Source organism: Cnephaeus nilssonii (genome assembly GCF_951640355.1).
Source record: "Cnephaeus nilssonii genome assembly, chromosome: 11".
Taxonomy (NCBI): Eukaryota; Metazoa; Chordata; class Mammalia; order Chiroptera; family Vespertilionidae; genus Cnephaeus; species Cnephaeus nilssonii.
In genome coordinates, this window is record NC_137082.1 from 39,578,000 (window position 1) to 39,595,892 (window position 17,893).

General features: G+C 40.2%; 1 protein-coding gene across 23 annotated transcripts in view; it reads right to left on the bottom strand.

Annotated features, from left to right (window-relative positions):
• TCF4 (transcription factor 4) overlaps window positions 1-17,893 on the bottom strand; it is a 340,184-nt gene that overhangs the window by 13,248 nt on the left and 309,043 nt on the right. The window lies entirely within an intron of this gene.

Here is a 17,893-nt window from a genome sequence, read left to right on the forward strand (position 1 = left end):
AGAATAGTACAGGATTTAAAGACTCAAGAAGCATAAATGAATGTTGTAGCTGAGAGATCTGAGGAAGCCTGTGCTGTCTGCCACCTATGTGCCTGAGTCCCTTTCTGGATCATTCTAAATGGTGGTTATTTAGGTCCTATGAGTGTGCAGCAAATGCACTGAGGCCCTGATGGTCTCCCAAAGCAGTCCATTCCATTTTCACCCAAAGTCAATCTCCTTGCACATTCCACCACTGGTTCTAGTTTCAGCCCCTGGAGTTCATGGAGTAAGTGTAAGCCCTTCCCACATACGTAATGCCATTGCCACGCCACTTCTGTCTTTCATGTGTAACTGAAGCCGGTTCCCTTAGAGGCAGACCATGCCCACAGTCCCGCCAACCATTTCTCACTCACTGTTGGGACATGTTTTTATCTTTCCTTCCAAACAAAGGCTGATAACTATTTTCCATTCAGGGTTTGATTTGCCATTTTTAAATTTGTACATTTCCCAGATTTATTCCTTCGATGATTACCCTTTCCATCCAAGATGTCAACTTGTAAGCATGAATTTCACAGGCCTTGATCAAACGGTCACTCTTTAAGTCTGTCAATGTTAACCTAAACAATTACCTGAGTGCTGACTCATATTTTTGGTATTCCCAGTGGATTTCAGTTCTTGGACTTCCACAAAGGAGGATTCTAAGTTGGAATCACTAAGTAACCATGGATCTGAGCATAGCAGAGATGTTTTAGAATTATTCTATTAAAACTTTCAAGCCTTCTTTGTAGGCTTTTATGATGTAATTTAAGGTTAATATTTTGCTTTTCACTTAAAATATATTCAGACATTGATCCTGTAATTTCTTCTTTCCCCCTCTTGGTCACACTGAGATTAGTTTTTACAAGAGGAAAAAAGAATTCACAACCAATTACCCTTCTATTTTCTTTGCCTCAACTATTATGAAAGACAGTGTAACTGAGTGAAAATAATACAATGATGAGAGTCTAGATTCTAAGTGTAACTGGTTTCTTTAATAGTTGTATAACAATGGATAAGTTACTCAAAGCCCAAAATGGAGAAAATAATACTAGAAGTTTTAGAGAATAAGTCCCATGTTTAATGCAAGAAGAAGATATATTTCAAACAACTGGTACACAGTGATAATAGAGTGTTCTGTGTTCTGAAAATCTGTGTGTTAATACATTACCATAAGGGTCTAAGTAGTTCCAGTACCCTCAGAACTCAAGCTGCCTTTACTTCCAATTGCCTTTGCCTCTATTTTGTTCATATCCATTTAATTTTAAATCTCTATCATGCACAATGACAGTAAAATCTTACATGATATTATTACAAATATGTTTGAGAATATAGCCGTTCTGATTTTAGCCATATATGTTACCTAATTTTATATATTTGCCATAGATCATTTTAGATCATCTCAAGCAATACATCAATTATTTTCCAGAAAGAAAGTTGGGGGCCCTAACCGGTTTGGCTCAGTGGATAGAGTGTCAGCCTGCGGATTCAAGGGTCCAAGGCTCGATTCCGGTCAAGGGCATGTACCTTCCTTGTGGGCACATTCCCAGTAGGGGGTGTGCAGGAGGCAACTGATTGATGTTTCTCTCTCATTGATGTTTCTAACTCTCTATCCCTCTCCCTTCCTCTTTGTAAAATCAATAAAATGTATTTTTTTAAAAAGGAAGTTGGGGACTAAGTTATCCTTACTGTTTTAAGACCTCCTTTGTAAATGAGGTGTATTCCAGGTCAAACGAAGGATGGATGATAGGTTCCGATCCATGTGTAATGAGCCTGAGTCTCTAGGATCAAGTCCAATGTCTCTGGCTATCAGATAATATTCTAATCTGAAGAATTAGCTTTGCTTTGCATGTTTCCTTGACCACAACAGCATCCTATTCACTTCTCTTTCAGAAACATTACTTCTGGTCTCGTAAAAGACAAGGAAAGAAAGACAGTAGGTGGCCAGCACAAATCCACCACTAGGGTAGCTCAGAAACAGCCGGAGGAACCAATACTCCTATCTGTACAGGCCAGGGTCAGGATCTGTCAACTTTCCACATAGCGTGATCATCTGACTAGAAAAAGCAGATTCTTTTAAACTTACAAATAGGTTCTTGGGATGGAGCCTTTAAAAAAAAAAAAAAAGAAAATTCATACTTAATTAGAGCCCCATTTTGATAATAACCTTTTAACCTAGATAAGCAATAGTTTAAAGTTAAAAGCCAGCCTATGAAAACAGTTCACTTTATTAATATTGATTGCAAATGCTTTTGCAGTCTTTAGGAACAGCCTTCTTACTGGCACATACTATATGGTTTTAGATGTATTTATGTTAAAAGTAAAAGATAGAACTAAATTCTAAAAATATATTCAACAATTGTTAACTGATCCAAGTGTACATTTATTAATTCACAAGTGTTTATGAATCTAGCCCATGCTTGTAATTCTGCAAGGGACTGGGGACACACGGCGAAGAGCCTGGATGTGGCCCCTGTCCTTGTGAGCTTACAGTGACCTCTCTGAGACTTTGGGCGCTGAGATCACTTTAGTGAGGCAGTTTTCATAGTGAGAACCAGAGCCTCACTAAGCTTGCCCAAGATACAGCTGTCAGATGGGAGGAAGGCTGGGGGGCTGGATGAAAAAGGTGAAGGGGTTAAGGAAAATAAAATCCCAACCAAAAACCTCATAAACAAAGACAACAGCATGGTGATGACCAGAGGGAAGGGGGTTAGAAGACAGTCTAGGGGGATAAAGAGGGACAGAAGAAGACTTGGCTTTGGGTGGTGAACACACAGTACAATATACAGATGATGTATTATAGACTTGAACACTGAAACCTATATAATTTTATTAACCAATAAATTAAATCAAAAAAAGATTTATCATGAAGGTTTCTGTAATTTAGGCTTTGGACCCAAGATTCGCAGGACCTAAGGCCACTCCTTAGGTCTCATGAGCGGGTCCTGCCTATCTCCTCCTCGGCTGGAACCTGTCTCCCTGACTCTGCCCCTCATGACTCCAGCTGGACTCTTCCTTCACGGTATCTTGTGGTACGTTCTTTCAGGACCCATGCCTGCTGCTAACTCCCTGCCTTAGTATTTCTGAGTTCAGAATGTCAAGATCATCTGATGGCCCAGCTCATTTTGAAGCAGATGTGGGCCATCCTTTGAATAGGCCACCCTAGGATCGGGTGTCCCCATTCGTGGTCCCATGAGCTACAAGAGGAAGAGGAGGCCAGATCATGTGATCCCAACATCGCTGCCCCTTCTGCAGACCCTGCAGACCATGGCTTTTATGTGCAAATGTCTAAGTTACATTTCATCATATTCAAATTATGACATATTCAAATTAAGTCATATTCAAATTATAACACAGCTATTTAAATTCTCCTGTGTTAATCTATCATTAGGCAGAATTAAATAACTTTAGAAGTGCATTACTTCTTATGAGTCTGTAAGCACCATAAATGTTTAATAACCTTACTTTTTGAGGAAAAGACTGACATAGCAGAAGCACTTTTAAATCATAGTGTATAGAGTTTAAGGGCTTGGAGACACTTGGGAACCAGTTAGGCCAAATTCCTCCTTTGACAGAGAAGAAAGCTAAGGCTGGAAATGGCTAAGTGACTGAGTGAGGGCTGAAACAAATTTTAAACTCAGAAAACTTACAACATTGAACAATTTTATTTGGTATATATACAGGGTGGGGCAAAAGTAAGTGTACAGTTGCTCTTATGGAAAAATAATACAATAATTGATAAATAATACAAGAATAAAGTCTGTGTTTTGCATACTCACAACGGTAAACCTACTTTTGCCCTACCCTGTTTACAGATTTAAGGGATAAAAAGGATCTACTTACTGGAGCTTTTGTTTTAGAACTGTGTGTATACGTTTGTGTGTGTGTGTGTGTGTGTGTGTGTGTGTGTGTGTGTGTACACGTGCGTGTGTATGTGTGTGTGTGTGTATAGATACAGATATGGATATGAAAATCATTTTACTTTTATCATAGAGGAAAAAACATCATGGTTTACCAACTCAGGCCAGGCCAACGCCAAGATGTCTAACTAAATTACAAAATTTAATATCTGCCACAACCCCGCCAACATAAGCTGATTTAAAAGATAGGCAGCTTCAAATTGGGTGGCTGCTGGCAAGGCTGTTTTATGTGGGGATGCACAGCACACCCTGGTAAACACCCTCATCCCTATCCTCAGCTAACAACAAACACCACAAACAAAAAGACATTCAGTGTGTCTGCTCTCTTTGTTTCCAGGGAGTATTGTGAAAGTAATTATTCTGTTGTATTTAAGAGGCCTATTTCATGGATGGGAAAATGTATTAAATTTCATTTGGCAGTTATTCAATCCTTGTTAATGTTATCTCCAGAGATAACTGCTTCAAAACAGGCTTTCAGACCTCAGTTCCTTCTCTTCTACCATAATCCTCCTAAAAGAGTACAGGATGGGTAATGTAGGAAACCTGGCATCAGTTTCTAGACCAAATGACACAAAACCAGATAGGCTATTAGAGACATTTCGGTAATATCAAAATGGAAGTTTGTTATTAATGGCATCTGCTTCAATATTTTTCTTGTGACATACGTGATTTTTAAAAAGAACTGGGCCAAGAAAAAGGTCCTGAAAGTTTTTACCTGTGTCTCTTCTCTTTCTCTTCTTGTTTTGCCATATTCACGAAAAAAAAAAAAAAAGTTGATGGGCTTTTACTGTAATTAGACACCCATTGACACAGAAAACAGTTTTGGTGTCTGTAACTGTAATCTCCCCGTGAAATATCAATTATACATGACAGTGGTAGAGTACTAGATTTCAGTTTCAATTATCTTGCCATATCTCTGTCATATTAGAGGAGAGCAAACTTATTTTTCCAAATGTGCAAAATACCGTTTAATCCAAAAAGCGAATCTCTTAAAGAGGTGCGAAGTGATCATGCAAACTTTTTACTAGCTCCCCGGTGGGAACCTGGGAGTTCATGAAATGGCAGCAGGAGATGTTACCATGAGAAACAGAACCAGAGGCACCCAGAACCTGTAGAAAACAAGATTCTAGCCCTAACCGGTTTGGCTCAGTGGATACAGTGTCGGCCTGCGGACTGAAAGGTCCCAGGTTCAATTCCGGTCAAGGGCATGTACCTTGGTTGTGGGCACATCCCCAGTAGGGAGTGTGCAGGAGGCAGTTGATTGATGTTTCTCTCTCATCAATGTTTCTAACTCTCTATCCCTCTCCCTTCCTCTCTGTAAAAAAATCAATAAAATATATTTTTTAAAAAAAGAAAACAAGACTCTAATAACCAACTCCTTTGTGTGAGAAAGTTCTAACATCCAGGATACCTTTCAACCACAAATAAATAATCAGAGTATATATTCTTAATTCATGGGATTAAACATTTGAAGGACTTTTCACTAAAGTCAGATCTGGATTCTTTTGTTTGGATTTTAATTCTTAGGCAATGTTTACTGGGAGACTTCCTAAACGTCTTAAGAACACCTACCTATTCCCCCCCTTCCGTCCCCAGAAATCTCATAGCTTCACTTCGACTTTGCCTACAATTTAAGGTAATTCCTTATTGGGCAATTCTTGGGAGATTTTTCTCATGCTTATTTTCTCCAAATGACAAGATAAGTTTCAAGAGAATGTAAACATGATCTTAATGACCTTAATCTTGGCAGTACTGACTGGTTATGTGATCAACTAGGATGAAACTCCCATGATGTCCACCGAAATGGTTAAAATGAATGATTCTGTGATCTAGTTCGAGAGATGCAAATGGTTATGTGGTTTCAGTTCATCTTTTTTTTTTTCTTAACTCATAAGTTCCATCTATTAAAACCGTTTCATTTCTCTCCTCTGTATCTCCGTCCTTCGCCCCCAATTTTCTACATCATTTTCATAGAGGGGAAACCATAACTGGATGCAGCCCAGCAAGCAGGTAGTTTGAGGGGTGGTTAACAGAGTCCCTCCCCTGACCCACGTACAGGTTAATAAGTAGGGAACCAAAGTTACCACATGCCTAGTGAGGAAGCACATCGGGCACAGAGATTATGGTGAAAGTTGGCAGTTACCTGTGAGCAGGAAAGACAACTGAACACCTGAGGTGCACTTTCAGACCCCTGCGCGCAGGCACACCTACGTGAGTGCACGGTCACGTCTGCCTCCCACACAGCTCCTGCAGCGGGTCCAGGAGGCCCAACACCAGGGATTTCTGCTTACCTAACTGCCCTTTATTTTTAAAATGCTCTTCTTATCAAGTAACACATGCTTATTGCAAAATACTTGGAAAGGAAGTGGAAGGGTAAAGAAGCTTACCTAAACAAATGACATGTTTCTTCTCAGTCACTTTCTAAATACTAACCTTCTAGATGCCCATCACTTGGTACCTTGCATATCAAGGCTGTGACACGGGTTTTCCTTATTCTATGGATCAAGTCTAAGATCTACACCGGTACTTCTTTTTAAAAAATGTTTTTATTGATTTTAGAGAGAGGAAGGGGGAAGGGCATCCTTTAATATGGCAGAGCTTACACTTCAGTTATTCTGTTTTGCTGCCATTCATAAAGCCTACACTTGTCTTGAGACGCAAGTGTCCCCAGGGCAAGAGCTGGGTGCAAAGGTCACTGTTACAGGATTATAGTCTGACCATGTGCACTTAGATGCTTCCTAATAATAGATGATGACACAAATGGTATGTGTCTGTGAAATCTAACATTATGAAATCTAACACCTTTTGATACTGTTGAATATACATTTCTAATCATTATGAAATCTAACATCTTTTGATACTGTTGAATATACATTTAGCATGTTTCTATCAAGTAATAAACATTTCATTGAGTTCAACAAATGCCTTTTGAATGTCTACTTTATGCCTGGTTCTATTTAGGCATTTTTAGAAAAAAATTATTATAGACATAACTATTACTTTCAAGGCTCTTATCTTAATGGTGGATTAATATAGTTATGATCGGAGGCAAAGGAAGACGCATGTCCTAAGGGATGCAGGTCGTGCAGGACGTGAAAGGGCGGTGAAACCCTATCAGACCCGACAACAGGGGCTGCTTCAAAAGGAGACAGGTTTCAAATGATGGTAGAATGTTGATGTAGATCATTTATATTTATTTTTAAAAAACTGACATTTAACTTTAATTAAGTGGTAGCTCCACTTTAAATGAAAGTCTCAGTTTTAAATTGAAAAGTGGCATTATTTTGATCTTCTATACAAGGAGTTAAGGACTGCATATTAATGTTTTCATGTTGTCAGACTACACATTTCAGACAAAAAGCAGGTTTTTGTAAATCCTTTTATAAACCTCAATGGCTTTGCTACAAAGTGAACAACATAGGGCATTCGGACACAAATGGTACCTCACTGGATGTGTGTATTATTGGCCCAAATGATTCACTCTTATTTAACTGCAATGAAGTCTTTCATCTCCCAATAATAGTTTCCATATGACCAGTGGCTCTGCTATAAAGAAGATCAAAAGCGAAAGAAAGGATTTAATAAAAGAAAATGACATTAAGAGTAGCATTAAATCAGAGGAAAATACCAATATCCAACTCTTTTTTTTTTTTTTTTTGGAATAAAGCTCCACAGAGTGCTAAGCAGCTTCCCCAATATGTCATGAGAAGGCATTTTACAAGCAGTAGGCATGTGCAAAACCCATCTGTGTATGCTGCAGAGTGGTAGAGATTAAGTTAGGGGGAAGTGAGGTATGGGGTGTGTGTGTGCGCGCAAAGAATGCCCCATTTAGAAGCAGGCTGGAGAACAGGTAACACACAGCTTCCCAGTTAAGAGTATAAGGAGATGTGTCAATGGCCGACGTCCATCCATTCCTGTCCTTCCCTGTTCTAGTTAAAGGAGACAGACTTTTTGATAATTCCGAGTTTCTCAGAGAATCATAACATTGCTCAACTTGAGTACATGAGTTCTGAGAAAGGAAGTTTTTTTTGGCAATGCACAGAGACTTGGTATGAAGAGCCAACTTCCCAAACAAATTTTCTTCTAGTTCTTAAAAAAAAATTACAATGTTAATCTCTATTCCCGACTGGATAAACAGCTGCTAATAACCTCCAGCTCCCAGGGGAGGAGGCTGTTTCCTTTCATCTTCAGACGGGTGGACATCTGACGTGCCCTGCACGTTAGTGATTCCACATGTTTCTTCCTTTGCCTCTTTCAAAACTGCTCCGGCACTGGTCTCACCAACTCAGGTTTCTTCTCTCCCTTTCGCTTAGCTGGCATCCACAAACTTGAAAAACACGCTGGGTTATGGAGGAGCACTTATTTGAAATGGTAGGTCTGTTAGCGTTTGGTGTATTTAAAGAGGACATTCAAAATCTTATAATATCTAAAGGAAGCTAAGGCCGAGACTTTTGCATGAAACCCTGTGAGGGAAATGACCATTTTGGTTTCTTTCATACTGAGCTAATTATTTACTCAAGGGCTGGCTGTGTTCAAAGATACTCCACTTCTAATAGCCTCGCTAATGCGATTACTTTCTTAGATCTGTTTGTGCCCTCAATGAAGGAGCCAACTTCAACACTTTTCCTCCACACGGAAGTGCCCTGCAGAAGGTGACAGGGCCGGCCGGTCCCCAGGGCCTTGCTCACTTGTTCCTGAGCACCTGCTGCACTGGTGACCTCAGTTCTACACCTCAAGATTCAGACATTGCGCAAAACAGCTCTTTAAACAAAAACCAGCTGTTTCCCATCTCGACGACAGGGGGGAGAAATTTGGGCAGCATACAGAAACATTACCCAGAGAATACCCTTCTCCAATAACTTTCACACACTTTCAGCTCCAAAAGAGACCGTCCAACAGCAGAAGCTGGGGAGGAGGCAACTGAGAAATTAAAATGTGGCAACTCAATACGTTGGATTTTGACAATATGTCCAATTACCCGCTTGAAAATGAACATGGCTATTGTATCAGGACAATACTTCCCCAAAGATGTCACTGAATTAATATTGGACAGAGCTCGTGATTAAACTCAACTTTGGAGAGTTTAAGACAATTTATGGATATAAAGGAAGCTATAATTTTGCACAACTGTAAATGTCAATTAGGTAGAATCCTTGCCTTTTAGAAATGTGGTTAGAGCGTTTTTGTTTTTTTTTTTAGTTTTTTTTTTTTTAGGTTTTCATTCCTAAAACTGCTTTGCCTAAAACTTCTTATTTTGAACCCATTTTACACTTCTGTTTTCTAAGCAATTAAGATACTTTTGACTTAAAAAATTTGCAGCCACAATAAAAGTTAAAATAACACAACGACCACAGGTTTTTTAAAAAAATATAAAATGGCCACGGCCTAGTTTTGGCTTTCAAACAGTGCCAAGTTGCTCCAGTATTTTCTGTTTTGGTATGAATGACATAACTGAATTACTTCATGAGCTGCTACTTTAATTCCTAAGGGTGGAAAATTCCATGAGTTAATTTAATTTGGATGTAAAAAATATACATGAAAACTTGCTCTTCCTGTGGACTCTCATGTGAAATATCCGCGCCAGTTGTTGGAGCTGCTGTGCTCCGAGGAGGGGCCCGGCGCCCAGTGCAGCCGGGGCTGGGTGCTGCAGGGCTGCTCCCGGGGGGCAGTTTCTTACCTCCATCTGGCCGCATAAGATCCTATATCTTCTGCGTTTTAAAAAATCACGTTCATCTATGGTTTGGTGGTGCCCTTTCTAGCCTGTAACAGTCAAAAACCTACAGACTCCAAGGTTCACCCTCTTCTGAATTGCTCCTTAGGTCACTTAGGAATTCCATTCTGCATTTTGGGTAAGGCACACACTTGAGTTATCACCCTCCCACTGTCAAAGGCCCGCAGGATCAGAGACGGGTATGTACCCCAAAGGATCTGAGGCGCCAAAGGAGTGAATGAGCACCTGTGTGTTTTCTAATATATACACTATATATTCCTCCACTCTGAATCTTTCTTGAGAAAACAAGGGTTTAAATGCAAGGGTTGGCCTTTTCTAAATGATGGTTTAGCACTGTGTCCTTGTTCCCAATAAAAGTTCAATAAAAAATATTACGATGACTGAGCTATTAAAAGGATCTACTTGCTTTTCCCTCTATTATTTAAGAAGAAAGCAAAGTACAAATATGATGAGATCATACAGTCTGTTTTAAATATGTTTTCATATTTTAAAAGTGGGGAAGACAACAAGTTGTTGTTTTTATTCAAAGCTCATGACACCAAAGTGCTAAATACATACTGTAGGGGAAAAATAAGAAAATGGCTTGTCCTAGACCAGTGGTCGGCAAACTGTGGCTCGTGAGCCACATTCGGCTCTTTGGACCCTTGAGTGTGGCTCTTCCACAAAATACCACGGCCTGGGCGAGTCTATTTTGAAGAAGTGGCGTTAGAAGAAGTTTAAGTTTAAAAAATTTGGCTCTCAAAAGAAATTTCAATCGTTGTACTGTTGATATTTGTCTCTGTTGACTAATGAGTTTGCCGACCACTGTCCTAGAAGATGGAGAAAGATTGTTCTTTGGGTATGATGGTCCAATGGGAACTGACTCTTGTTTGTAGGTCACAGGGCCTGGATTTTAGTAAAACAGGTGTGTGTGGGGGTATATTCCTAATTTGGACCCACTGCTGTGAGATCTGGACATGCATCATGTCCCAACCACTTGTTTTAGGGGTTGCTAATGGAGTGTGAATGGTCACAGTGCTATGGCTTTATTCAAAAGCTTTTGACTTTTGTTTGAGTTAAAGCATACATATCAAATGGTGAGCTCAAGGATTCTGAAGCTATTGTAACTAATCCATAGTTAAGAGGATTTCTTTAAGTCAGAAAAAGACAAATACTGCATGCTCTCAGTTCTAACTAGAATCTAAAACAAAACAAAACAAAAACACAAATTCAAAGAAATAAGACAGAATGGTGGTTGCTGGGGGCTAGGGCCAGGTGGAAGAAATGGGGAGATGTTGCTCGAAGGGTACAAACTTCCAGTTAGAAGATGAGTAAGTTCTGAGGATCTAATGTACAGTGTGCCAAGTTGTTCCAGTATTTTGTTTTGGTATGAATGACATAATTGAATTACTTATGTCATTCATATGGTATGAATGACATATCATGAATTACTTCATGATAACAACACAGAAAAGTAATTATTGAGGAGATGGAGGCATCAACTACCTTTATCGTGGTAACATTTTGCAATATGTAGGTGTATCAAAGCAACACATTGTACACCTTAAACATACATATGTTAGATGTCAACAATATCTCAATAAAGGTGGGAAATTAAAAATAAAGTGAATTTCTTTAAGCCTTTTTTTCTCAGTTCTGTGTGTGTTTTTTACATTAAAAAATCAAGTACCACATAGATATCATTAAAAACTTTCAGTTGAAAGTGTTCATCTGCTCTCAGAAATATTTGATAGTTGTGGAGATTAGGAGAGATGGTAGAACACAAGTGCTAGGCAAATATCTTAATTAAAGAAAAAGAAACCACACAGTAGCTATAGAAAGATGACACTGATGACTAAGATCGTGGGTGAAAGCTATTTAAAAAAGAGTTCGAAGTGCCCTGAGATAGAGGCAATGACCTCGCAAACTCAGTTTGGTTCCACCAAGAATAAGTCTTTCTGAACAAATCTCACTTCCTCATTCATGGGAATGCTGAAGGCCTGTGTCTTGTGATAAAGCTATGGACCAAATGAGGAAAGGTGGACTGCATGGGAGAAAAGTTAGGGGGAAATATTCAACCCCAAGAGCAGGGGGCGATGTGAGTGCAGAGTGTCTGTAGTATTGAACCTCAGGCTTTCAGCTCTATGTCCTTCCCGGTCAACATTTTTATTCACGGCTTTGAGGTGGGCGTCAATGACACCCAGCACATTTAAATTTGCCAACAACAGAGCTGGCAGAATATGTGACTGAATGAGGACCTAAAGGAGACCTGGGGCTGCAAACAGACCAAGGCTGAAATACAAAGGTGTTCTGTGAAGTTTGTCTGGCACAACAAAAAGTGCACGAGGATAGGTGAGAGATGTGTGACTTAAGGATTTCAGCTGATTACAAGTTCAATATTTATCAGCAGGATGATGAAGTCATCAAAAATAGCTAATAGGATCTAGTTAGATATAATACACTGAATGGGTTTGGTGATAGGTCCATCATAGGCACCCTGGTAATTCCTTGAGCATTGTGTTCAGTTTGAAACTCTGCAAACTAAAAGGTCCTAGAAAAAGAAAAGCATCCTTTATACGCTGGAGAGAATGCACTGGAAAATCAGAGTCAAAAACTATTTTTAGGGTAAATATTTGAAAATATAAATGTCTGGCCCAGAGAAAAAATATTGAATAGATGTCTTCAAATAACTGAAAATTTTAAAAAATATTTGTAAGATTGACTTAGGGTAACTCTAAGCAGAAAAATACAGACTTCAGAGAGAAGTAAATACAGGCTGGACTCACAAAGAATTTTCTAACATTTGCTGGAATGGCTCTGTGGTCACTTGGAGTTACTGAGCCTTGAAGGAAGGAGGCTGATAGACTTGCTGACTGCTTGACAGGGCATTTGTAGAGGGATGTAGATAGAGATGACTTCTAAAGTCTCTGAGATGCTATGGTAAAAACAGCTTAGAAATGAAGTATGTGCTAAAATAGACATGGACTTTTGTGGAAAATTAAAATCTGTGAAAACCTCAGAGAGAAGATGGTGAAGACCCTATGGGTCATACCTCTGTTGAAGAGGTCCACGTAGAAACAGAATTTCCTGACGTCTGCTACTCCCACAACCACATACCAGGAAATGCTCCCCAAGATATCACATCACTGCCCACTACCCTCTCTAATTGCCAAGTATTATTAGCAAAGCTAAAGAGCAACATGTGGCAGGGAGCCAGGCGGCAACTGAAGAGTTCTCTTGGGTTTCATGAGTTAAGTCTGAGGAACAGAGCCGTTTGTAATACCAGCCACAGTGTTGAAATTGCTATGGCATTAGGTTAGAGAGGAAGCTTGTTGCAGCAGCGCGGTATTTAGCACAAAGAGTGCTGGTCTCATAGCTGGCTTGTCTGGTTTTTAATCCTTGCTTGGCCATTAACTGGTGAGTACCCATGCTTGGGTCACTACCCCTTTCTTGGCCTCCGTCTTCAGCAGTAAAACAAGGGCCATGAGCTAAAGGACCTCTGGGTACTTTTAGAATCTAGAATCCAATGGTCCTAAATCTTAAGAACTATGAGAGCAAAAGAACTATGAAATCTAAGTCATTTGTCCTGAGGCCCCACGTGGCAAAAGTTGCCCTATGTTTAATGTCAATGAAATAAATAGGTGCTCCTTCCCCTAATGAATGTTCTTCTGATAAATTCTTTCCAATCCGAAGCCAAACGAAAAATGGTATTGATGAGAGAGGAGCCGGGCAAATATTGGCTTATGTCAGAGCCTTCTGAAATGTGCCAAACCCCGCTTGGGGTTCTGGGAAGGGGCCAAAGGGGATGCGATGGAGGACAGGTGCAGGTGCAAGCTCATTGGGCGCTTCCACTTCCAAGTCAACTAGAGCAACTCGATCCTTACGAGATCACTTCTCCTCTACCAAGGGACAGGGTGATCCTTTCCCACAGATAACCAAGCTGGGTCCATCCTCTCTGGTGGAGCCCAGCGGCACGGCTGCAGCACTTTGCTTTCACGTATGTGTCCTTTCCTCCTCGCCTGTGAACCCCTTGGGAGCAGAGACCACCTGTTAGCATAGAGCCTGGCATTTGGTTACCATCTGATAAGTGGTTTTGAAATGAATAAGTGGACGTCAAGCAAAAAGGATCCGGAAACCACATTAATATTGTATATTAATAGAATAGGAACTTTTTAGCTAAACGATCCTGTAGTTGCTGACTCTACTGACAAGTAATTTGGAGCACCTACAGAGTCACATGAAGACATTTTTGATGTGGGTCTTGTTCTTAGTCAGTTAGAAGGAGAGACTAGGTCACCTGAAAGGCTTTCTTTCAGGTTTCGTCTGCGAACCTGAACACTGAATGATTAATGGAATTACATCTGGAAACTGCCACTTCAATAACTTAGAAAAAAATCTAATGACTTAATATCAGGTTAAGCATGGAGATATTGGAGGCACAGAGGAGATTAGATCTGAATAAGAGATTCTGACAGGGTTAGTGACAAATCCAGCTGCTTCCAGGTCCTCCCACATTCAGAGGTTTCTGCTTGGATTCCATCAGAAAAGTGAGTGGGTATGGTAGGAAAGTTAGGTTAAAATGTATTGCTTGAAGGACCCTCCTAAAGAGAGCTCACACCTCTTGCCACTTTCCATGGACATACCGATTTAGGAATGAGTGTTTGACAATATGGATTTCAATCTCGAATGCTACCGCATTGGAGGGAAAGTTCTTCACCTCCACATTTGGGTAGAGAGTTGCTCTGGGAACTTGGCCATGAGACACCTGGAAATTTCTTTCATCAATAAACATTTATCAAGATTTGAAGGCTGCGAGCTCTTACCACCTGAAATGAATCATTAGAAGGCATGTCTACAGATGGTCTCTGGGGTGCACTCATGGTAGTAAAAAGGAGCATGGACACTGGAGTCCGAGTGTCTGAGTTTAAATCTCGCTTTGGGACTTGAGGCGACTCAAACCTTCCGAGGCTCAGCTGACTCACACCCAGAATGGACACCATCCTCCTCCTCACTGGGCTCTTGAGAAGACTGCCTTCCCTAACGTATATGATGCACCTAGCAGTGGGCTGGCAACTTGTCAAGCACTCAGAAAATATTAGTTGCTTTTCTTCCTTTCTGAGTGATAATTTGTTTACTGGGAAGAAAACATAATGCAATACCTAGTACTCAAGGAATTTACAATATAGTTGTGAAGGCAAAGGTCATAGCTACAAAAGATATATAGCTATACCTAACTGGGTAAGATAAATATCTAGCTGATGGTATGATCCGTAGTGCTATGAGTGTAAAAAGAAAGTGACTATCACAGGAGAAGGTAGCAAGCGAAGGCTTCCTGGAAGAGGCAGAATTTGAGCCAGATCTTTGAGAATGGTGGGATGAGATGGACAGAGAGGAGTGGGTAGAGCCGGCCAATCCAGACAGGAATAAGAGAAGTACATACAGGGCGAATTCTGGTAATACGCACAGACTGGTCTTGCTGGAAAAGTTTTTACTTATTGAAATAACTAAACATAAGGCTTTTGGTAAATGGTAATGGGACTTTAAAAGCTGGGCTAGAAAACTGTCTTTATCTGGTAGATAATGGAAAGCTGGTGAAGGTCTTGGAGCAGGAGAGAGCATGGGCAAATCATATCACCTAGAAAGCCCGCGAGTCTACACCATTCACTCTAGTGTTATGAGCCATGCTGCTGTGAAAAAGTCCCTTTCATTACGCTAATACTCAGTAAATCACTGAAGACCCACTGCAGAACTCCGAGGAAAACATTTTATGAATCAAAAGCTAAGTACAATATGTTAGCAATTAAAGGAGATAACATAATAGCCGATGCAGAACCATGGCTTTTCCCCACCACGATTTCAAGCTGCTGCAGAAAGAAATGCTTATATCATCTTCCAAGTTATCAAGCCATTTCGTTTTTATTTTCGGAAGGCAGGGAGAGGAAACGAGAAGAGTGGGGAGGTCAAGAGGATTCAAGGCTGTCTGTCCTTTAATCAGAAGGCACTATTAAGGAGAGCTAGAAAGGAGATTTGCTCAAAACCCAACCTGCCCCGGGCTGGTGTTAAGTTACTGCCACTTGCTTCCACTGCAGAGCAACAAATGAAGGTGTGCAGTGGGGAAGGAAAGTCCCCCAGGCCGCTCCGAGGTTTCCGGTGCATACCTCCCACTGCTACTTTATTTACTGCAGCTGGCCAGCGTTTATAGCCTGTTTCATGTATTAAAATTCAAATGTGGAAAACATTACCAGGATCCTCCTTGAATTTTTTTGTTGTTGTTGAGGGGGATGGGTTTTTTTTTTTTTCCCCTCTTCCCCTTCAACTTCCTTTTTATGGTGGAATGCATCAAATGGTCAAAGGCTAACTTCAGACTGACTAAATTCAAAAACTATTTCCTTTGTTCTTAGGCTTTTGTTTGAAAATTTATACCAGTTTGCACAAGAAAAATGACAATCCAGTCTCGTCCACACACGTGATGGGGTTTCAGGTGGAGGAGCCCGGATTCTGGGGGCTGCTAAGTATTTTTGAGAAAAAAAGACCACACAGTCCCCCTTGTTTTAAAGGCCAGCAGGCTGTGGCCATGTCATGTCTCTGGAGTTGCTCTCCTGTCTGGGGGTCTGTGGGTGTCCTTGATGGAATTGGAAATGTCTTCAGAGGAGTGGGCAAGAACTTCTCCTCATCAGCAAAACTAGCCGCTTTATTGCGTCTGCACAGTTTTTCAAAGTGAAAGACACTCCTGTGTGACACTGGCTGATTAGTTCCGCTTTTCTCTCCTTCCCCTCCACCTGGGTCCATCCCACTTCCCATCTCCAAAGATGATTCTAGTCTCTTCCGATCCCACCTCTGAGTCAGCCTCAAAGAGGAGGCAACTCAAAGGTCACACAGTTCCAAACAGCATCTATGTATAGTTTATTATTTTAAAGAATCACTTAACCTACATCTGGTATTTAAGAGCAAACTTTACATATTTGTGGGGAAAAAACAGCTCTGAAGCAATGCCCTGGGTGCATGTGGCATCCGTTTAACATATGCAAAACGAACACAGCTACAGAAATTAAACTATTTTTCTCTTGATTGAGAGCAGATATACAGAAATGGTTATAAGTCACAGATCTGGCTTTTAATAAAGCCAGATTTCTTAATTAAAAGCAGTATTGTTTAAACATTGTAGTTTAAAAAAAAAAGAGCTGTACAAACTGAAATCTCATATTATATGCATCCCAAGTGTATTTAACACATTACCTGAGGCCAAGCTAAATTAAAATCTAGATTTTCCTTTTGTTAACTCTTAGCAACTGCCATGAATAGACAAACAATTTCTACTCAATGATGAATTTTTGGGGTAGAGGTCAAGGAAAAGCGAAAAAGAAAAAAATGATTTAGCTTTGGCATTCAAAAATATCTTTCCACGTCTTAGAAGTGAGTTCATTGCTTCTATTTATAAACCAGTATTTTTGGTTTCAAATTGGTTGCAGGTTTCCATAACACACTCTCAGGATGGTCCTCTCCGCCTTTTACTAAGAGAAGTCGAAAGGACGCCGAAGAAGACGACTGAGCAAGGAGCCTCAGAATGACCTGCACTTATTTTGCATTCTCTTCTCGGAATCATCTTTAAACCAGAGACACTTTAAGGGATAACAGGAAAGCAACTTTTTAAGAGTCTATAAGGTACGAAACAGGACAAAAAAGTGTTTACTGCTCAGGTAGGAGTTTGTAAGGAGTGCACTTACACAGAATCACTAATAGCATTAAATCCTCCACCCATTGGGACCTCATTAATTGTCATCACTTACTATTTTGTTAGGAAGATTCTCTGGATCTTCATAACCATCCCAAAAAGGGATGCACTCTCAAATCCTTACCAAAAGCAGTGGGCAGCACTGAAATCCCAACTGTAATGTGGACAAATCTCCTTAAGCCGCATTCAAATACAGACTTAGGAATAGGCAGTGGTAAAACTACTGTGCACTTTAATTACACAGTCCCAAACCAGATATTTAGACAGACAAACCCATCATATATTTCTACCTCCTATACTCAGATTTCAAAGGCACTGATTCATTTCTTTAATAAAAAAAATCAACCTATTCATATCTGAAATGCCAGCAATGCAACATGAACATAAGATGGTTGGGTCTTTTAGCCAAAGCCACCACGATGAAGAATTTAAAATTCCAGTGATGACCCGGCAATGCTCTCCTGGGTATGTGCTTCAGTAAAATGAAGACGTGCCCACACTAAAGCCTGTACATGA